At 47.3% G+C, this 23061-nt stretch overlaps 1 pseudogene; it reads left to right on the top strand.

Moving 5' to 3' along the window:
* LOC140722648 (N-acetyllactosaminide beta-1,3-N-acetylglucosaminyltransferase 3 pseudogene) overlaps nucleotides 1-22436 on the top strand; it is a 35363-nt pseudogene extending 12927 nt beyond the window's left edge.
* Nucleotides 22437-23061: the final 625 nt, after the last annotated feature.

Here is a 23061-nt window from a genome sequence, read left to right as displayed (position 1 = left end):
CACCATCCACCAGCCACCCCACTCGGGATAGGGTTCCCCTTCTCCTCACCTACCACCTCACCAGCCTCCAGGTCCAACTTATAATTTTCCGTAACTTCTGCCACCTCCAAAGGAATCCCACTACCAAGCACATCTTTCCCTCCACCGTCTTTCTGCTTTCCGCAGGGATCGCTGCCTACGCGACTCCCTTGTCCACTCGGCCCCACCATCTCTTCCCACCGATCTCCCTCCTGGCACTTATCCTTGTAAGCGGAACAAGTGCTATACCTGCCCTTACACTTCCTCCCTCACCACCATTCAGGGCCCCAGATAGTCCTTCCAGGTGAGGAGAGACTTTACCTGTGAGTCAGCTGGTGTGGTATACTGTGTCCAGTGCTCCTGGTGTGGCCTTTTAGACATAGGTGAGAACCGACGCAGACTGGGCGACTGTTTCGCTGAATACCTACGCTCGGTCCGCCAGAAAAAGCAGGATCTCCCAGTGGCCACACATTTTAATTCCACGTCCCATTCCCATTCTGATATGTCTATCCATGGGGTCCTCTATTGTCAAAATGAATCCAAACTCAGGTTGGAGGAACAACACCTTATATACCGACTGGGTAGCCTCCAACTTGATGGCATGAGCATTGACTTCTCTAACTTCCGTTAATGCCCCTCCTCCCTTTCTTACCCCATCCCTGACATATTTAGTTGTTTGCCTGTTCTCCATCTCCCTCTGGTGTTCCCCCTCCTCCTTTCTTTCTCCCTAGGCCTCCCGAAACCATGATCCTTTCCATTCTCCAGCTCGGTTTCACTTTCACCAATCACCTTTCCAACTCTTAGATTCATCCCACCCCCTCCGGTCTTCTCCTATCATTTCGCAGTTCTCCCTCCCCTCACTACTTTTAAATCTCCTACTATCTTTCCTTTCAGTTAGTCCTGACGAAGGGTCTCGGCCCAAAACGTCGACAATGCTTCTCCTTATAGATGCTGCCTGGCCTGCTGTGTTCCACCAGCATTTTCTGTGTGTGTTGTTTGAATTTCCAGCATCTGCAGATTTCCTCGTGTTTAGGCAACATAATGGCCAGGACATCAACAGGATCCCGGACAGCTTCTTCCACCAGGCTATGAGAATAATTAACATGCTGACAAAATCGTATCTTATGTTCTATTGTTGAACATACTATTTATTATAAATTACTATAAATTGCACATTGCATATTTAGACGGAAACGTAAAGATATTTACTCATGTATATGAAGGATGTAAGTGAAACTATTTTGGTCAACCATCGTCCAGCCTGTATCCCACCACCTCAAAGATATATATACCATCTTGGTCAACATCTGTCCAGCCTGTATCCCATCAACGATTATATATCAATAATCTCTCTTCTACCGTTGTCTTCATGATGACGTATTTTTGCCTCACTGAGTTGATACTGAAATCGGTGTTTGTTACCTGGAACTACCGGAGGGTTTATTGAATATAGCACGTAGTAAGTTAAAGAAAGCCATTGCGATTTTAGCTTCAAAGTTAAAATGTCTGTTGTATTAATCTTTGTCGGAAGGAGGGTTGGAAGCAGAGAATACAGATTGATAGTGGGGTGGGATGGATGTTGTGAGCATTGACTGCATTATCCCTGTATTGGATTGAAGAGAAAACTAATGAATTTTGGTATTACATTTGTGCTAATTTGTTCTGACCGTCACAAATATCGTGTAATCAGTTAATAGTTGTGCATCATTTAAAGTAAAAAGAGAAAATGGTGGAAACGTTCAGCAGATCGGGCAGCGTCTTGGACAGTCCCAGTTCAGATACTGGGTCTTCCACAGTTTCTCTTTCCACACATCCAATCTGATGTACCGAGTTTCCAGCACTTTACTTTCAATTTTACATTTAAAATGTTTTATTCCTATTCGTCTACAGGAAATGTGACGTGCAATTGTGCTGGGCAAGATCTCATTTAACAATAGCATAATAATAAAATGAGTTCAGTTTAGCTGGTGGAGACAATGTGAAACATTATACCCGCCTGCTGTTACCCCGCGCCCAGGTTTTCCAGCCCGCTCTCTGGCCCAGTCAGAGGTTCATCAGATTCCCGTTCTGACACAAGTTGATGTCGGAGTGTTGGTGTTTGAACTCTGAATGACCGAGACACTGCAGCATATTACTGGCAACAAGGAGTCCTGGGCGAGTTGCTGCTTGAGCTGTAACCCTGGGAAACACTGGGCATTTAGATCTGTCAGTATCTGGGATTTGACCCAGGTCAGTACTTCCACAGATGGGGGCTGGATGTTCCTCCTTTCACAATGAATCAAAAGCCTTGGGGTGCTGGGCATTGGCTATGGGGACATTTCTGATTACACCACTCAGTGTGAGATACGGGGACGATGTGTGAGGATTCGGGGGTCGGTGAGTGGCAGATTCAGCTGTGTGACCCTGTGAGGTTAGGTCCTGAGATATCACAGTTTTAGATCCAAGTACAATGGACCCGGGGTTCAAGCTTCCCAGGTTTATGAGGTGTTGAGCCAGTATTTCTGTTCTGGGCTCAGATGTTTGTTTCGGGAGTTTCTTTGGAAGAAGTGACTGCCATACCGAGGAGAGGATGAGTTACCATCCCATCCCTCAGTGAGACGCTGTGAGTAACTGGGCTGTACCGTGTTTGCAACAGTAGAAATAGACCCGTGAGTTTGGTTTTCAAACTGTGTTTGGAAATCGCCCCTCATTGTCTCCTGTCTGTCAATCGTTGGAAATGAAGCAGATGTGTTCAGTACAACTGTGGCTCACGTGGTTCACAAGAGTAATCTCAGGAACGAGAGGGTTTCTGTACGGGGGTGATTGATAAGTCTGTGGCCTGAGGTGGAAGGAGATGTTATTAACTTCAAACTTTATGTATAATCACTCAAAGAGTTGTTCTGAATGTGCATCTAACGAGGGCTGTATAACTCGTCTCCTTCTGCCATAGGCCATGAACTTATCAATCACTCTTACTGTCGACCAACTCTCCAAGATTTCGAATTCTGCAAAGAAGGGATCCGTTTGCTCCACGACCGCTGGACTAAGCGTGTAAATGTAGGCGGGGACTATGTTGAAAAATAAATGTGCTGGGTTTTCTGAACTTGACTCCTACTACCTTGGGCCACGAACTTATCAACCACAGCTCGTATGACAAGCATTTGATAACTCTAAGCTTGTACATAATAATGTTCAGAAGTACAGAGGTGGACGGGATCTTATTTAAACCCACAGAATATTGAACAGCCTGGATACAGTGGACACGTGGAGGATGTTTCCATCAGACTGAGAGTCTGGGGTCTGAGAGGACAGCCTCGGAATAATCAAGCTTCCCTTTAAAACTGAGAGAAACTTCTTCAGCTAAAGAGTGGTCGATCTGTGGAGTTTGTTGCAACAGATGGTGATTGGGGCTGTCACTGGATATATTCACGGCAGAGGTTAATATATTATTGATCGTTAACTATTGTCATTTTTTGTTAGCCAGAACTATCAGAGGATTATTGAATACAGCTCGTTAAAAGCAGACTTTACAATTTTAGATTCTTCATTTCTAAATGGCTGCAGTTTTAAACTTTGTCATAATTAAACTAACAGCATACGATGTTGAGTTTGTTATTTCCCTTTTCGGTTATTTTTGGTGAGCCACTTCCTCCGTTTCCAGGGTAACAGCCCACCAGAGCTGCAAGAAAAGTTGCACATTTTTTATCGCGCTGTGGTCACCGCCTCTCAGGGTAGAGTCAGTGGCCTCAGGAGCAAATGCAACAGAATGATATTGGGAGGAAAGAATGCTGTGAGCATTGGCTGTATGGAATGAACTGAGAACATAGAACTAGAGAAACATAGAGAACCTACAGCATAATACACAGGCCCTTCGTCCAACAGTGCTCTCCCAAACATGAACATACTTTAGAAATTTCCTAGGGTTACCCATCAGCCCTCTTCTTTTTATCTCCATGTACCTATCCAGAAGTCTCATAAAAGGCCCTGTTGTATCCACCTCCACCACCGTCGCCGGCAGCCCATTCCAGGCACTCACCACTCTCTGCGTAAAAAAACTTACCCCTGACATTGCCTCTGTAACTTCTCCCAAGCATCTTAAAACTGTGCCCTCTCGTGTTAGCCATTTCAGCCCTGAGAAAACGCCTCTGAATCTCCACAAGATTTAAGCCGCTCATCATCTTATACACCTCTATTAGAGCACCTCTCATCCTCCATCTGTCCAAGAAGAAAAGACCAAGTTCACTCACCCTATTCGCATAAGGCATGCTCCCCAATCAGAAAAATCCTTGTAAATCTCCTCTGCACCCTTTCTATGGCTTCCACATCCTTCCTGTAGTGAGGCGACCAGAACTGCACTCCAAGCACAGTACCCCAAGTGGGGTCTGACCAGGGTCCTATATAGCAGTAACATTACCTCTTGGCACTTGAACTCAATCACAAGGTTGATGAAGGCCAATACACCGTATGCCTTCTGAATCACACAGTCAGGCTGCGCAGCATTTTTGAGTGTCCTATGGACTCGGACTCCAAGATCCCTCTGATCCTCCTCACTGCCAAGAGTCTTACCATTCATACTATATTCTGCCATCATATTTACCTTCTAAATTGAACCACCTCACACTTATCTGGGTCGAACTCCATCTTCCACTTCTCAGCCCAGTTTCGCTTCCAATCCGGGTCCCGCTATAACCTCGACAGCCCTCCAAACGATCCACAATACCCCTAACCATTGTGTCATCAGCAAATGTACTAACCTATCCCTCCACTTCCTCATCCAGGTCATCCTTTATAAAACTTACGGAGAGGAATGCCAGAACACTCATCTCAGCATCTCAGTGTTGGAAATTGTCAATATTGCCTTTTTCCAGTTTACTGACTTTTAGATTACAGTTCTTTTTGGACAACATAACGATCTCCCTATCTGTCTCGGTGTCGATCCGTCTATCTATCTAGCCATCCATCTGTCTATCTACCTGGCAATTAGACTTTCTGTCTGACTGTCCTCTACCCGCCGGGATCCCTGCTTCTCTGTCAAACTATAGATATGCGGTCGTGCCAGATATTGCAAAATCGTTTGAACGGATGTCACAAGATTGACAATAAGAAACCGTTTTGGACGTGGAAATGCCTCTTTTCTCAGTTTCACTGAAGACTGGGAAGGGGCCGGAGAACATCAGAGGAAGACGATGGGAAGGTGAGAAAAGGAAATGGGAGTCGGGCTGGTAAAGGAAAATGGTGGAGGGGTGTAATTATCGGAAGTTCGAGAAGGCTCTCTCACTTTATCTCCAAACCTGCACATCACCTCCCTCTGGTTCCTCTTCTCCTTCCCTTTCTTCCAAGGCCTTCTGCCAGAATCCAATCAGATTCTCCCTTCTCCAGTCTTTTATCAAACTGACCCCCCAGCTCTTTACTTCACCACTCCCCCCTCCTAATTTCACCTGATTAATTCCATTTACCTCTTCCTCTCCTCCACCATTTCTAACGCTGACTTTTAATGTCTTACTTCCAGTCCGGAAGACGGGTCTTGGCTCGAAACGTCGCCTATACTCAGGCTGTAGTGATCGGAGACTCTATAGTCAGGGGTCAGACAGGTGATTCTGTGGACGCAGGAAGGAAACTCAGATGGTAGTTTGCCTTCCCAGGTGCCAGGGTCCGGGATGTTTCAGATCGCGTCCAAGATATCCTGCAGTGGGAGGGAGAACAGCCAGAGGTCATGGTAAATATTGGCACCAATGACATAGGTAGGAAAAGGGAAGATTTCCTGAAAAAAGACTATAGGGAGTTTGGAAGCAAATTGAGAAGAAGGACCCCAAAGGTAGTAATCTCGGGAATAGTGCCAGTGCCACGCGACATTGAGAATAGGAATAGAATGAGGTGAAGGATAGTTGCGTGGATGAGGCATTGAAACAGGGGGCAGGGATTCAGATTTCTGGATCATTCGGACCTCTTTTGGGGCAGGTGCGACCTGTACAAAAAGGATGGGCGGCACTTGAATCCCAGGGGGACCAATATCCTGGCGGGGAGGTTTGCAAAGGCTACCGGGGAGAGTGTTACTAGAATTGCTTGGGGTGGAACGGAACTGAAGAGACTGGGGAAAAGGAGGCTGGCTCACAAATAGAGAAAGCTTGTAGATAGTGCGAGAGTGAGGATAGACTGCTGATAGAGAAGGGACGCGCTCAGACCGACGCTTTGTGATGTGTCTATTTTAATGCAAGGAGTGTTGTGAACAAAGCGGATGAGCTTAGAGCCTGGATCACTACTTGGAGATATGATGTGATGGGCATTACAGAGACTTGGCTGGCTCAGGCACAGGAACGGTTACTTCGAGTGCCGGGTTTTAGATATTTCAGAAAGGATAGGGAGGGAGACAAAACTGGTGGGGTTCATGGCACTGTTGATCAGAGATAGTGTCACGGCTGCAGAAAAAGTGGACGCCATGGAGGGGTTGTCTACAGAGTCTTTGTGGAGGTTAGGAACAGGAAGGGATCAATAACTTTACTGGGTGTTTTTCTAGGCCGCCCAATAGTAACAGGTATATGGAGGAGCAGATAGCGAAACAGGTCCTGGAAAGGTGTAGTGATAACAGAAACACGAGGAAATCGGCAGACGCTGGAAATTAAAGTAGGAAAAGGGGTCATTGTTGGGGGTGGGAGCAGCCTGCAACTGCGACTCCACACATGCTTCGATTGTGACCCCCGTTTTCCCTTCCCATGCCAGCTCTACAATCCCCTCTCCCTCAGATCCCACCGTTAACCGCTGGAACCTCAGAGGCTCCATCTTCCTCTCACCCCAACCCTCCCCTCTCCAATGACTCAACCAGCCTCCCTCCTCTGATCCCAGCTCTCATCCGTGCCGGGTCTTTATCATCCCCTCTGACTTTCCACTCTCTGAGCAGAGCGCTCTGTCCTCAGTAAGGGCCTCACCTTTGTCCCCCTTCGCCCACACCTCAGCAAGTTCCGCGTACACCATGACGCTGAACTCTTCTTCCACCGGCTCTGTCTCCGAGCTCACATTTTGGCAAAGACTATCCCACCCCCAACCGATGACCCTTTCTCCCGTCTTCAACCCCCCTCCTCTTCATAGACACCCCACTCTGGTCTTCTGCCTGCTCTGGATCTCTTTATTGCTAATTGCCGACGGAACATCAACCGTCTCGACTTCACCACTTCACCACACCTTGTTCCAATTTCAACCTCACTCATTCCGAACACTCTGCTCTCCACTCCCTCCGCACCAATCCCAACCTCACTATAAAACCCGCTGATAAGGGGGGCGCTTTTGTAGTCTGGCGGACTGACCTCTACCTGGCCGAGGCACAGCGACAACGCTGATACCTCCTCTTATTTACCCCTCGGTCATGACCCCACTAAGGAGCAGCAGGCCACTGTCTCCCACACCATTACCAACCTTATCAGCTCTGGGGATCTCCCATCCACTGTCACCAACCTCATAGTTCCCACACCCCGCACTTCCCGTTTCTACCTCCTACCCAAGATCCACAAACCTTCCTGTCCAGGTAGACCCATAGTCTCAGCTTGCTCCTATACCACCGAACTAATTTCTGCATACCTTGACACTGTTGTATGCCCCTTTATTCAATCCTTCCCCACCTATTTTAGTGACACTTCTCACGTGACATTCAATGATTTTAAGCTCCCTCGCCCCCACCGCCTTATTTTCACCATGGACGTCCAGTCCCTATATACCTCCATCCCCCATCAGGAAGGTCTCAAAGCTCTCCACTTCTTTTTGGATTCCAGACCTAACCAATTCCCCTCTACCATCACTCTCCTCCGTCTAGCAGAATTAGTTCTTACTCTCAATCATTTCACTTTTGACTCCTCCCACTTCCTCCAAACCAAGAGTGTAGCCATGGGCACCCGCGTGGGTCCCAGTTATGCCTGCCTTTTTGTTGGTTTTGTGGAACAGGCCATGTTCCAAGTCTATACGGGTATCCGTCCCCCTCTTTTCCTTCGCTACATCGACGACTGCATTGGCGCTGCCTCCTGCATGCATGCTGAGCTCGTTGACTTCATTAACTTTGCCTCCAACTTTCACCCTGCCCTTAACTTTACCTGGTCCATTTCCGACACCTCCCGCCCCTTTCTTCACCTCTCTGTCTCCATCTCTGAAGACGGCCTATCTGCTGATATCTAGTATAAGCCTACAGACTCTCACAGCTACATGGACTATTCCTCTTCCCATCCTGTCTCTTGCAAAAATGCTATCCCTTTCTCACAATTCCTCCGTCTCCACCGAATCTGCTCTCAGGATGAGGCTTTTCATTCCAGGACGAAGGAGATGTCTTCTTTTTTTAAACAAAGTGGATTCCCTTCTTCCACCATCAACTCTGCTCTCAAACGCACCTCTCCCATTTCCCGCACATCTGCCCTCACCTCATCCATCCGCCAGCCCACTTGGGATAGGGTTCCCCTTCTCCTCACCTACCACCCCACCAACCTCTAGGTCCAACTTATAATTCTCCGTAACTTCCGCCACCTCCAGCGGGATCCCACTACTAAGCACATCTTTCCCTCCACCCTCTTTCTGCTTTCCGCAGGGATCGCTCCCTACGCGACTCCCTTATCCACTCGTCCCGCCCATCCCTTCCCACCGAAAACCCTCCTGGCACTTATTCTTGTAAGCGGAACAAGTGCTACACCTGCCCTTACACTTCCTCCCTCACCACCATTCAGGGTCCCAGACAGTCCTTCCAGGTGAGGCGACACTTCACCTGTGAGTCGGCTGGTGTGGTATACTGCATCCGGTGCTCCAGGTGTGGCCTTTTATATATTGGTGAGACCCGACGCAGACTCGAAGACTGTTTCTCTGAACACCTACGCTCGGTCTGCCAGAAAAAGCAGTATCTCCCAGTGGCCGCACATTTTAATTACACGTCCCATTCCCATTCTGATATGTCTATCCACGGCCTCCTCTACTGTCAAAATAAATCCAAACTCAGGTTGGAGGAACAACACTTTATTACCTGCTGGATAGCCTCCAACCTGATGGCATGAACATTGACTTCTCTAACTTCCGTTAATGCCCCTTCTCCACTTCTTACCCCATCCCTGACATATTTAGTTGTTTGCCTGTTCTCCATCTCCCCCTGCTGCTTCCCCTCCCCCTTTCTTTCTCCCGAGGCCTCCTGTTCCATGACACTTTCCCTTCTCCAGCTCTGTATCACTTTTGCCAATCACCTTTCCAGCTCTAAGCTTTATCCTACCCCCTCAGGTCTTCTCCTATCATTTCACATTTCCCCCTCCCCCCACTACTTTCAAATCTCTTACTATCTTTCCTTTCAGTTAGTCTTGACGAAGGGTCTCGGCCCGAAACGTCGACAGTGCTTCTCCTTATAGATGCTGCCTGGCCTACTGTGTTCCATCAGCATTTTGTGTGTGTTGTTTGAATTTCCAGCATCTGCAGATTTCCTTGTGTTTACTCACACAATGACTGCCACCTTGATTAAAACAAGAGCTCGGCAAGGAGGAGGGAACCGATGCAAAGGGAAAGGGAATGAGAGGAATGGAAGTCGAGGGACAGGATGATGGCTGTGCGGGAGTGACTCACACAACAGTGGTGGGAGGGTGACTGGTGACGGTTCCTTCTCAGATTGGCAGCTGGGCAGCATAAAATCGACGGCTGCAGTTGGGGGAAGAGGGTTTGGTTGGGGGAAACACGGGGAGCGAGGTGTCGCAGACGGGTTCATGGTTAATGGGACGGAGATCTGAGAGTTGCAACAGAGGGAGAGGGGAGCGACTCACTCAATGACAAAGGAAAGTGTGGGCGCAAAAGTGCCATCAGAATGTGTTCGCCACCCAAGCTGAGACGGATGTCGGAAGAGGTGGCAAGGCTATAGGGAGGAGAGCGTATTGGGGACGATGGGGCGAGTACGGTAACAACTCCCTGGATGGCACTGCTCGGAGGTGGGGGTAAACATTGATATTGGAAAATGGCAGCCATCCAGCATAAGAAGCACAACATCGAGTTTGGTGCCGACGAATGGAAGGGGAGGGAAGGGGTTTGCGAGTGATGGGACGGGAAGGGATGTGACAAGAAGGTGAGTGCGAGGGAGTGATTCACTTAGTGTGGAGGATGAAATTGCGCGGGGTAGACTTCCTCCAGCAAGATGGCTGCCGACAGTAGGTGGGATGCACGGCGCGGAGACAGGGTGTAAAGGAAAGCAGAGAATGAGGGTCAATGCGATTCATTGGACAATACCTCGATAACGGCTATCAATGGTACCCAGCACAAATAGTCCACCAGTCTGAAAGGGATGGGCGACGATAGAGGGGAGAGCGAGGCTACCGAGAGCAGAATGTTTCAGGACTGAAGGGACAGAGGTGCGGAACTTTGCAGGGTGGGGCAACGAAAGGTGGAGTAGAGCCTCTCTCGCTCCTATCTGACACTCCTTCGCTCCTCCCCGTCCCCCTTCTCTAACCGTTTCTCTCCCTCTCTCCTCTCTACACCTTCCACCTCGCTCCACTCTGCCTCTCTCTCGCTCTCTCCTCCCCCTCGCTACTTCTCCCCTTTAATCCCCCATTTCTCCCCGCGCTATCCCACCTTCACTTCTCTTCCTCTACCTCTGTCCCCCGCCTTCTCTTCCTCCTCTCTCTTCCCTTCTCCCCTGCTCCCACTCAGGCTCTTCTCCGTCTTCATTCTTTCTTGTTCCTCGCCTTCTCTCTCTCTCTCCACCTTTTTTTCCTTCGCTCTCCCCCTCTCTCGTCCTCCCTTTCCCGCTATCATCTCTCCTCTTTCACCTCTCTCACTATCTCCTCTCCCATGTCCCCTCCTCCTATCTTCCCCACTTACTGTGTCACTCACTCTTCTCCTGATTGCTCAGCGCAAAACTCACTCATCCTTCTCTCTTCCGCTCCTCCTCACATCGTTACCCCTCGTCTCTCTTTCTAGCTCTCTTTCACATCTGTCATCTCTACCTCCAATCCCGCCCCGCCCACACCCCGGGGTACCGGAAGCTCCCAATCACCATCGAAACCTGTGCTGTGCAGGACTCGACTCGATTTTCCTGCTATTGACGACAGCCTTGAAGACTGACGTCACCAAGGAGAGAGTGAGATAAGCGGGGGAGTGTTTGAGAGGGAGAATGGGCGACGAAACGGGGTAGAGACTACTGGAGAGGCTGAGTGGCAGAGAGCGAGATGGAAAGGTGGGGAACAGAGAGATATAACGAGAAAGATGGAGATGGCGAGTGGGGGGAGAGAGATGGAGGGAGGATTGAGAGTGAAAAGGGAAGGGGAGAGTGCAAAGAGAGAGATAGAGGGAGAGAGAGTGGTCTGAAAGAGAAATGGCGATAGAGGGGGAGGAAGGAAGAGAAAGAGATTTGAAACAGAGTGGGGACGAGAGAGTGAGGTGGTAAAGAGAAGTGAGGGAAAGGAGGTAGGGATAGCGAGTGAGAGGCAGTGACAGTGAGTGAGAGGTTTTGAGAAAGATAGGGATGAAAGGAGAATGGCCGGAAAGAGAGCGGAAAGTCGGGAGAGAGAGAGATAGATGGAAGGGGAGAAGGGGAGAGAGGATAAGAAAGGACTTCTTAACTCTCTCCCAGAGTTTTAGCTTCTGTCCACACTGCGAGCAAAAACCCTACCCTTGTCGTGGGCACACAAAGCTCACCAGCGTCCTCCTTGCCTCAGGGGTCGTGTGTCTCCTGTGGTGTGTCTTGTGTGTCTCTGGTGTGTGTCTGATTAAAAAGTCAACGACCTTGTATATATCTCCAAGTGCAGAACACGAGCTGTCCATCACATAGCTCCGCCTTTCAGTTTCCAAGGCAACTCACAGATATTCTGTCTCCCTGATGCTGAATTAGCACACAAGCTGTTCGCTCCCTCTCTCTCTCGTTTAAAGGAACAGTCCACTTTAGAATAATCTTTCAGATCTCGTCACAGTCTAAACATCAGTACAAGATCTGTGATATATTCGCATATTCTTAAGAAAGTTTTGTTGTTAGAATCTCGGCTAACGGCGAAAATTGCAAAATTTTGCAAAATTTCATGGACGTACATAGATGTGTAAGTCACGTGAGCCCTTCTCCCGCTCCCATTTTACCGCAGATCTGCCTTGTTTCCGAGGCTCCGCCCCCAGCTCTGATGACATAAATTACAGTCCTGACTTTCCTTCAGTTCTGTGTTGAAGCGGGTCGGCGGCGGCGGCGGATCGTCTGTAGGATCCGGATTGGGAGACGACCATCACCCCCAGAGTCGGGAATCCGGGGGAGGGTTCACTGTCCGGGCGTGAAAACAAGTTCTCATCGGTGAGTACTGAGGCCGGTCCCGAGTGTGGAAGTCTGATGTAAGGTAATGCACCCAGTTAACTTCCCCGATCTGGCGGCCTCCCTGCGCTTGCTGGACAGAACCTGCCGGGGTCAGTCTGTGTTGTGGGACCTTCACAACATACCGACTGAGATGAGCCGCCGCTCAGCCCCTCTTGCCCTGGTGCTGGGAGCGTGATGGGGTGGTGATACCGAGACCGCACTCATCCATTGTGGTTTATCCCGGGAAATTTACCTTCATCACCCGGCCCCGCATCGGGTCCAAACTTCACCTGGAACGATAGCTGGTGTGTACGATTGTTTTACATCTTTCCAGGGCACGGGAAACGGCCCTTCCACCTGTTGTGTTCTTGCAGACAGAGAAGGTTAAACCGAGCAATCGCACCTTCGGGACACTGCTCCATCTGTCTGAGTGGATCCATCTTTCACCCGTTCAGACAAGGCAGTGAGATCCAGATCTCTCACGGCCTCTCGTTTTAGGTGGCCATCGTTGTGTTTATTTTTCATTGAATCTATACCACTGTTCCGACTTGCCGAAGCGCAGCCACTGTTTCCGGTTTTATAACCCCATTAAATGCGACAAATAAGCCTTTTCCAGTTATCTCGGTTTCTCAAACATCGAGTTATACTGTGAGGTCAAGAGTCCAACTTATCACCGGGGAACATTCAATGTGCTTACAACAGCAGCCTAGAAGGTTTCCTGCAGCCTGGTGCTCTGTGTTTTCAATGTTATTTTAAATCTTCGACCCGGCTGAGAAGAGAGAATAGCGAGGGTTATGAGGATCTTTGATGCTGCCTGCTTTACTGATGCAATGGGAAGTGCAGTCACAGTCCAGGGAGGGGAGTCTGGTTTCTGTCATGTCCTCAGCGGTGCCCACAGTTTTCTGCAGTTCCTTGCAGTCAAGAGTAGACCAGTGGCCTTATGAAGGCGTTATGTATCCGGAAGGTATATTTTGTATGGCGTTTTGATAAGGTTTAGGGAGGGGCAATGTGCCTAAGCCAAAGTTATTGTTGTTTGATCTGGGTTTGTCATTTTAGGATCTTTTTCCATCGTATTATTCAGTCCCCGTGTATTGCTGAATGACCACCAGTGACTGTCCTTGATCCCTCACCCACATGGTTCCATCTCCTCATTCACTCACATCTTGTACAACCTCTCTCCAGCCCGTGTGTGCTCACCTCAATGATGTACAGTACATCAGCAATGTTTCCTCTAACCTTTGTCTTCATTGTGAAGTGTCATCTTGGACCTTTTATCTCATTGAGTTTTTCAGGAATCGTTTTCTTTTTGTTAGCTAGAACTACCAGAGGTTTAATTGAATGCAACACCTAGTAAGGTAACAGTTACAAGTTACGAGCCCAGGGTATGGCAGGAAAAATTCAGGAGAAGGAGAGTCCTTCAACTAATATTGTAATCCTACACAAATGAGTGAGATGTTACAGGTGAGAGACAGGATTGATGAGCCGAGATCATCATTCATGGTCACAGTGAATGCTGGATACCAATGAAATTAAATATCCGCGGATACAATCGAGTGTATTGTTATTTATTAAAAACTGTACTGTATACAAGCATGTCTCCCCTGTTTAATGTAACACCACAAGTCAAGATCACAAGAGATTCCTCATAGAAAAACTCACGGGGGCAGGTATCTGTCTGGTAAAACTTCTTCTGATCTCCCACCTACCCAGTCACATCTGACAGAAGGGAAACAACACTGCAGATGGTGATCCACAACAGGTCTCAGCAACCGACTATATAATGGAACCATCAACTCCTTACACCGCCTTCCCCCACGACCACCCCCCGCCCTGGCTGTAATCTCCAATGTGGGTGGTTCCATACTTTTGACCACCAACCGAAATGCAGTCTCGGATGGACAGATCGTGTCTATCCCGCCAGTGAAGGAATAAGCAAAGCGAATCCTCAGTTCCCTCGCTCGGGGATCGGTAAATCCCCGAGTGTGGACGGATCGGCTTCCTGCTTCTGCAAGCAGTAGCCCGGGAACAGTTCCGGGATGCGGGAAGCTCGCACCTCCCGAGCCTTTGCTGATGATTCGGAGCCGGGTTGAAAGTGCGGCGTTTCCGATAACACCTCCAACTACACCGTTCTCCCCCGGGACGTGCACAGGAAGTCGATGCATTCAATTAGACGAAAGGAATTATTAATTCACTTAAAAGCGATTTGCTACATTTCTAATGTCGATCAACATTATCAATCCCATTCGTGTTCATAAATGTGGCTGACTGCCTTTGTGATGCTTATATTTCAGTAAATACGGCTTCTGACCTTATTATTGTTCAGTCAGCTCCTGGTGATAATCATTAACCAAACCCACAGCTTTATCAGCGGGTCTCTCCGCGTCCTGTTCCTTGGTACAAGGAGCTTGGTACAAGGAGCTTGGTACAAGGAGCTTGGTACGTTCTGTCTCCAAACAAACATCACCATGGAGATGAAGTGTCATCTCAGTGATTTTGAGAGTGGAATGTTGTCGGTGCCAGAGGGTGCAGTTTGAATATCGCAGGACTGCTGAACTCCTGGATTGTCCCGTTCAACAGTCTCAGTTTGCGGAGAATGGTGCTGGGGAAAAAAAGATCAGGTAGCGGCATTTCTGAGAGAGAAAATCGTCTTGGTGATGAGAGAGATCGGTGGATAAAGGCGGAACTGATTCAATCTGCCAGGAAGGCGACAGTAACTCAAATAATCACGTTAATACTGCACTGTGCAGAGAGGCATCGCTGGACGCGTAACGTGTCGAACATTGAACTGAATGGGCAACGGCAGTAGGAAACCACGGATATACAATCAGTGGCCGTATTATTAGATACCGGAGGAGCACAATACATTGCACATCGACATTTCTTATCAACAATGAGATTTAACCCAAAGTTTAATTTTAAATACCACTGACAGATACTTGTGGTCTTTGCTAAAATAGCACACTCACTCCTGCAAAGAAATCAGGCGGTTCCGCAAAGCCATACAATGTTAAAGACAGTATTTAAATGGTAGAAATGTCATGAGGGGACATGGAATGGACCCAAATGCAGGACGCAGGCACTGAAGTACAAGGGGCAGGACGGGGACAACTAAACGATAGAACAAGGTGGGGTGACCGTGCGTGAGGAACGTGGCATTCAAAGGTGATCCTGGGGTTCAGAGATAGTTCAGGCAAGGCAGGAGGATCCTCAGGATTCAGGCAAGGCACGAGGATCCTGAGGATTCAGGCAAAGCAGGGTCTTGGGCTTCATAGCAAGACAGAGTCCTCCGCCAGGTGACGGCAATCTGGCCTGACTTACCTGACGGAGGCGAGGGGTAGGTAAGGGGCAGAGACCTTCGGACGGGCCGCATGACTTCTTGGCACTTCCGCCTCCCAGGCGTGAACACAGAGGCCTGGGCAAGACGCGGTAAACCTGGGCAGGTGCGGGGTACCACCTGTCGGGGGCAAGGGGTAGAAAGTGGCTGAGCCCTCCGCCAGGTAACGGCAATCTGGCCTGACCTACCCGAAGGAGGCGAGGAGTAGGTAAAGAGGCAGAGCCCTCTGCCAGGTAACGGCAATCTGGCCTGACCTGCCCGACGGGGGCGAGGGGTAGGAAGGGGACTAAGTCCAGTGTGACTCCGAAACTGACTCACAGAACTAGTTGATTAGCGGTGGGTACTACAAGCCGGGGAGAACAGGAACGAAGACCAGGCGATCGGCACCAGCAGGACAAATATGACGCACGGATCGGCACAGGGAAAACAGGGCGACCAGCGCAACACAGGACGAGGAGGTCAAAACGGGATGAACGGGATGGACAGTCAGACAGCGCGAGCAAGGCAAACCGGACGGAACCGCGGGACCAGCACCTACCAGGGAAGCAAAACAAATCAGATTCAGAGCAGGACAACCCCCAACTAGACTCACTCTCAGAGCCCCTTGTATCCACCTACCAGCCGATGGGCATCAGGTGCGCCTCCTTGAGTCCAAATAAGCCACAATGATCCACAGGTGTGACTAATTGACTCAAAGGATGAAAGGAGGGACGGCTACAAGTCCCGGGGTCCGGAGTCCACGGACCAGATCAAGACCCGGAATGGGGGCTCCGGACCACAACAAGAAACACTAGAAAACCTGCCGTCCCAAGTGGGCGTATTAACTCATCGTAGAGCTGCCCACCCAGTACAGTCTCTGTGTTTACTCTGTGCTGGTCTGTTACCAGCGAATCCGAGCACCGGAATTCCGTGGGACCAAACAGTAAGTGAACACAATCAGAGTAATGTTCAGTTGACAACACACACATAAGCCTGCACGTCACACTTATCAGCACGTAACTCCAGACCCTGCTTCACAGCGCAAGAACTAGACGGCACAAAAACACATTCGAGCCAATGGTTCTGATGTGCTGTTCGATCCAGGCTTAATTTTGCACCTCAGTAGACGGTGACAAAGATTGCATACTGTATCTCACGACAAATCGATCTGCTCCAAGGAGCAACCGCGACCCGTATCCTGGTTCAGATCGGGTGGTGTCATCGCATTAAATCATTGTTTACTTTGGGACCAATTTACTGTCAGACTATAAACTCCAGTGACAGCTGAGGGCAGAAATCGCTGTGGGCTTATAGGAAAGACACAGTAGCAGGATGGGACATGTGAACTCTGGTGAGAAGTTATGATTTTGGAATAATCTTTTCTTTTGAACATCGGACGTTCCCTTTCGCCAGATTTAACTGTGCCCGGCTACCTGGAGCAGCACCGATCTCAGAGTCAAAAACTTTATAAAGCAATCTTCAATATTTGTCCACAATGGGGCAGCAACTGTGTGGTATTACAAACTGGTGATAGCCACGTCCAAAAGTGTACAACATATTTCACCATCAGATTAGTGTTCACTTACTGGAAATAAATAACCCTATCTATCAGATGACTTTCATGACTAATGGGTCTACTTATGTTACTCCCGTCGGTGTGTTACCCCGCTATCACCGTTACTTTACAAATACCTGAGCTGTTTAAAGAAGAAGATGTACTGGCGCTATTAAGGAATATAAAAGTGGATAAGTCTCTGGGACGTGACAGAATATTTGCTAGGAGCTTGCGGGAGGTTAGTGTAGAAATAGCAGGGGCTCTGACAGAAATATTTCAAATGTCATTAGAAACGGGGGTGGTACAGGAGGATTGGCGTATTGCGCATGTTGATCCATTGTTGAAAAAGGGTTCTAAGAGTATACCTAGAAATTATAGGCCTGTAATTTTGACGTCAGTGGTGGGTAAATTAATGGAAGCTATTCTTAGATATGGTATATATAATTATCTAGATAGACAGGGCCTGATTAGGAGCAGACAACATGGATTTCTGCGTAGAAGGTCATGTTTGACAATCTTATTGAATTTTTTGAAGAGGTTAAAGAGAACGTTAACGAGGGTAAAGTAGTGTATGTTGTCTATATGTACTTCAGTAAGACCTTTGACAAGGTTCCGTACGGAAGGTTAGTTAGGAAGGTTCAATCGTTAGGTATTAATATTGAAGTCGTAAAGTGGATTCAACAGTGGCTGGATGGGAGATGCCAGAGAGTAGTGGTGGATAACTGTTTGTCAGGTTGGAGTCCGGTGACTAGTGGTGTGCCTCAGGGATCTGTACTGGGTCTAATGTTGTTTGTCATATACATTAATGATCTGGATGATGGGGTGGTAAATTGGATTAGTAAGTATGCAGATGATAGTATGATAGATGCCGTTGTGGATAATGAAGTAGGTTTTCAAAGCTTACAGAGAGATTTAGGCCAGTTAGAAGAGTGGGCTGAACGATGGTAGATGGGTTTAATGCTGATAAGTGTGAGGTGCTGCACTTTGATAGGACTATTCAAAATAGAACATACATAATAAATGGTAGGGTATTGAGGAATGCAGTAGAACAGAGTGATCTGGGAATAATGGTGCATATTTCCCTGAAGGTGGAATCTAGTGGATAGGATGGTGAAGAAAGCTTTTGGTATGCTGGGCTTTATAAATCAGAGCATTGAGTATAGGAGTTGGGATGTAATGTTAAAATTGTGCAAGACATTGGTGAGGCCAAATTTGGCATATTGTGTGCAGTTCCGGTCACCGAATTATAGGAAAGATGTCAACAAAATAGAGCGGGTACAGAGGAGATTTACTAGAATGTTACCTGGGTTTCAGCACCTAAGTTACAGAGGAAGGTTGAACAAGTTAGGTCTTTATACTTTGGAGCGTTGAAAGTTGAGGGGAGAATTGATAGAGGTATTTAAAATTATGAGGGGGATAGATAGAGTTGACGTGGATAAGCTTTTTCCATTGAGAGTTGGGGAGATTCAAACAAGAGGACATGAGTTGAGAGACGGAGTAAAAGTTTAGGGATAACACGAGGGGGAACGTCTTTACTCAGAGAGTGGAGGCTGTGTAGAACAAGGTTCCAGTAGAAGTGGTAGAGGCAGGTTCGATATTGTCATTTAAAAAAACGGATAGGTATATGGGCAGGAAAGGAATGGGGGGTTATGGGCTGAGTGCAGATCGGTGGGATTAGGTGAGAGTAAGCATTCGACACGGACTAGAAGGCCTGTTTCCGTGCTGTAATTGTTATATGGTTATATGCGAGATGATAGACATTCAAATGGAGTAGGATTTGTACATTGAATGGCAAGGCACTGACAAGTGCATAGTTCACTGAAAGGCAGGATGATGAAAAAACCTTTTAGCATGCTAGCCTTCATCAGTTATGGTGTAGAGTTTAGGGGCGGGGGATTATCTGCAGTTACATAAGTTGTTGCTGAAACCACTTTTGGAATATTATCTACAATTTTGGTTACCTTGTTATAGGAAGGACGCTGTCAAGTTGGAGAGGGTGCAGAAGGAATTTACGAGGATGCTCTTTGGACTAGAGGGCCTGGGTTACAGAGAGGCTGGCCATGCTGGACCTTTATTCCTTGGAGAATGAGAGGTGACCTCAGAAGTTTAAAATCATAAGGGGTATTGATAAGGTGGATTGCCATTATTGGAGAGTCCAACATGAGAGGTCACAGATAGAAGAGAAGAGGGAAAAAATTGAAAAGAGACCTTGGGGATAACCTCTGTACACGGAGGACAGTGAGTACCCGGAAGAAGCTACCAGAGGAAGTGGTTGAAGTGGGTTCATCTGCAACATTTAATCGGCATTCGGACGGGTACATGGAAGGGAGAGGCTTGGAGAGTTATGGGCCAAACTAGACAACTGGGACTATCAGGGAGGATGCTGTGGTTGGTATGGACCAGTTGAGCCGAAGGGCCTGTTTAGATCGCATTACTCTAGGATTCCATAATTCTAAAGTGACACAAGTTGCATCCCTGTGCAAATAGTTTTACTTGTACACATCGTTCTGCTATCAGTCACTGGCGTCTTTTCAGGGCTCCTGGCATCCAGGGTTTTACTCATACACATTGTGGATCATGCTAACTATCTGCCCTGTTCTGCTATCAGTTATCTGTGCTTTCTCTGGGCTCCTGGAGTCCAAGGTTCACTGCTCTTCATGAAGCGTAAATTCCTGCCGTAGGTGATGATGGTGCCATTTTCCTTCAATAGATATGAGCCTGCGATGGCTTTGCTGTCTTGTCACAATTGCTTACTACTGAATGCCTGAGTGGAATTAGCCTTGCCTTTGGGACTAGTTATGCCTTAGTTGTAGCCTTCCATACAGTGGCTTGACCAATGGATGGCAGCGTTGGTGGGCCTCTTCTAATTTAGCTTTGAATACAATTCTCTGGTTAAAATAGAAGCAGGAAGCCAAGGTCCTTGAGTATACTTCTCTTTGTTTCTCCTATTGTAGGCATACATAGACCAGGTTGAAATGCCATGAAAATCAGGTGCTTTCAGTAGCTCTACTAACACGTTACCTTCCCTGCACTGCCATATACTCAGTTACTAATCAATGGTCAATAATACATCATCTTCCATAGTATCAGTAACCTGTGAACTCAACCTGAATGGTGAGCGAGCTGGGACCTTACTCTTTAGAGCAAAGGGGGAGGAGAAGTGATTTGATAGAGGCGTATAAGCTGATAAGAGGCATAGATAGAATGGAGTGCCAACAACTTTTTCCCAGGGCAGAAAGGGCTAATATGATGGGGCATAATGTTAAGGTGATTAGAGAAAAGTATAGGGGTTTGTCAGAAGTAGTATTTTTTTAAAAAAAGAAAATGGTGGGTGTATGGAATGCACAGCCTGGGTAATGATAACGGTAGATGCATCAGTGAGATTTAAGAGGCTTTTAGATAGACACATGGATGAAAGAAAAATGGGGAGCTATTTGAGAGAGTAGGGATAAATTGATCTTGGAGCAGATTAAAAGGTCGGTGCAACATCATGGGCCAAAATGCTTGCATTGTGCTATATTGCTCTATGTCTGGCCCAGTTCAGTTTAAGCCCCGAGAGGAGTGATGAGAGCTGTGGAGAGAGGTGGAATACAGCCTTTGGAATCATATATCTTTATGCCCAGAAAGAAACTATGCGATTTGCAGTTTAATGACAGAGATGGTTTCCGATAGGTAGATTCGTTTTTCTGCTGGGATGGAATGCTTCAGGTCAATTAAACTTTCAACAGCGTGTAGGGCCCTGCCTATTCCTTACATCACCACCATTTTGGGGTCAATATTACAAAGCATTAGTGAACCTCATTACAGTTTAAACGTCTCATTGTTCTCAAGCATCACGTAAATGTAAAGCTTTCTTTGAATTAATCCATATTTTTCTCTACTTCAGGTGAAAGATGAGAGGACACTGGCGATTCTATGAGAAAGTAGTGCCGGGTGTTCTGATTACTCTGGGATTGTTCTTCATGTTCTCGGATAATGACAAACGTCGAAAGACTGATGAATTTGCAGAAACTGTTCATCGCAAAGATCTGCCCAAGGTTGTTACTGCTGATGCAACTAAGTCAGTGCTCAAGCCAAAGTGCCACGCGAACACGACATTGCTGCACCTGTCCTCATTTGATCAAGAGAAAGAGCACATAAAAAACTTCTTGATGTATAAACACTGTCGAGAATTTAACATGATTCAAAATGTCCCAGACAAATGTGGTGGTCGAGAAGGTTCTCAGAATGTTTTCCTGCTCCTGGTGATCAAATCTGACCCTTTCAACCAGGATCGGAGGGAAGTGATAAGGAAGACCTGGGGCAGAGAACGCGAATTCAATGGGGTCCTAATTAAGAGAGTCTTTATCTCTGGTGTCTCTCCTGACCAAAAAGAAAGCAGGAAATTGAATCAGCTGTTAGCAATGGAAAACAGAGAGCACAGAGATGTCCTACAATGGGATTTCTTGGATACCTTTTTCAACCTCACCCTCAAACAATACAAGTTGCTGCAGTGGGTCAGTGAATTTTGCCCCAGTGCTAAATTCATCTTCAATGGAGATGATGATGTTTTTCCCAACACCGATAACATGGTTGATTACTTGCTAGGCATGAAGGTTCACCAACACCTGTTTGTGGGCCATCTCATTTATGGGGTTGGGCCAATTCGCCAGACGTGGAGCAAGTATTGTGTGCCAGAAATAGTGACAACCATCAACTCGTACCCACCATACGTTGGTGGAGGGGGGATACTTATGTCTGTGTATACAGCTCACATCATTTACCACATAGCCCAAGACCTTGAACTATTCCCCATTGATGATGTATTTTTGGGGATGTGTCTGGCCAAGGCTGGACTAGCCCCACACTCCCATAGTGGATTCAGGACAGCTGGAATCAGTGTTCCTTCAACCCAAGATGACTCTTTCAATCCTTGCTATTACCGTGAGTTGCTGCTAGTGCACCGTTTTCGGCCTTTCGAACTGCTATTGATGTGGGATGCAGTGCATGATGCTAATCTGAAGTGTGCTCATGCTGCCCAGAAGTCTGCATCCACAAAAAGGACCGCATGAGTCATGAGAGCATGTAGCAACTGTTGGAATGTAATGCAGTTTGTAAACAAGTGTTAATCAGTTGTTTATGCAATGTAAGATGGTTAATTCCTAAATTATATTGGAGGATACATTAATTCATAGGGTTGGTGCCTTTCTACATTCCACAAATGTTTGTAAAGCTGTCAGGTGTCATCACTCAGCCTAATTCTTACTGCACCCATAATGACATTACAATATTGACAGAAGCACCACAATTTAAGTCAATTGTAAAGTTATTCCAAGTGAGTTTCAGTCCTTGTTGCATTGCGTGCAGATAGGTACAGCATGTTCACTTGGGGCATTTGTATAATATGTCCCCAATAAAATTTTTAGTAACAGTTATAGCTGTGTATTTTCTTCTTGCCGTTTCTTACATGTCCCGTGCAAAATATGACAGAGACAAATGCATTTCTTGGACTGGAACTGTGAGAACAACAAAGAATCTAGATCTAAAATTGTCTCAGGGTTGGAGGAATAGAGAAACTTACGGGCATCACTTCTGTACTCAAATGTCAGCCTGCATTGTGTCTGTGTAACTACATATCAAATAGAAGCACACACGCAGGAGATGGGTTTAACTGGTGTATTCACATTGCAGAGAGGGAAAGAGATCAATGAACATGTGGGGACAACAGATCAATATGCATACATAGGCAGCAGTCCATATGTAGTGCGAAGGGGAGTGGCATTAGATTTGGCAGGTGTCTTGTCTAAGACAATGTACTCGGTTGCCAGTGTCATGTTGCTGGTATTGGCACGGTCATCACTGAGAGGTAAGTCCGGTAGCTTTGACTAGTGGCCAACCTGGACATCGGAAATCTGGAGAGGAGGGGACTTCAATAAGGCTCTTTGTCCGAGG

The sequence above is a fragment of the Hemitrygon akajei genome, unplaced genomic scaffold, assembly GCF_048418815.1.
Source record: "Hemitrygon akajei unplaced genomic scaffold, sHemAka1.3 Scf000082, whole genome shotgun sequence".
In the NCBI taxonomy this organism is placed as follows: Eukaryota; Metazoa; Chordata; class Chondrichthyes; order Myliobatiformes; family Dasyatidae; genus Hemitrygon; species Hemitrygon akajei.
The sequence above is the reverse complement of the archived record's forward strand: the minus strand, read 5'-3'. Positions and strand labels throughout refer to the sequence as shown.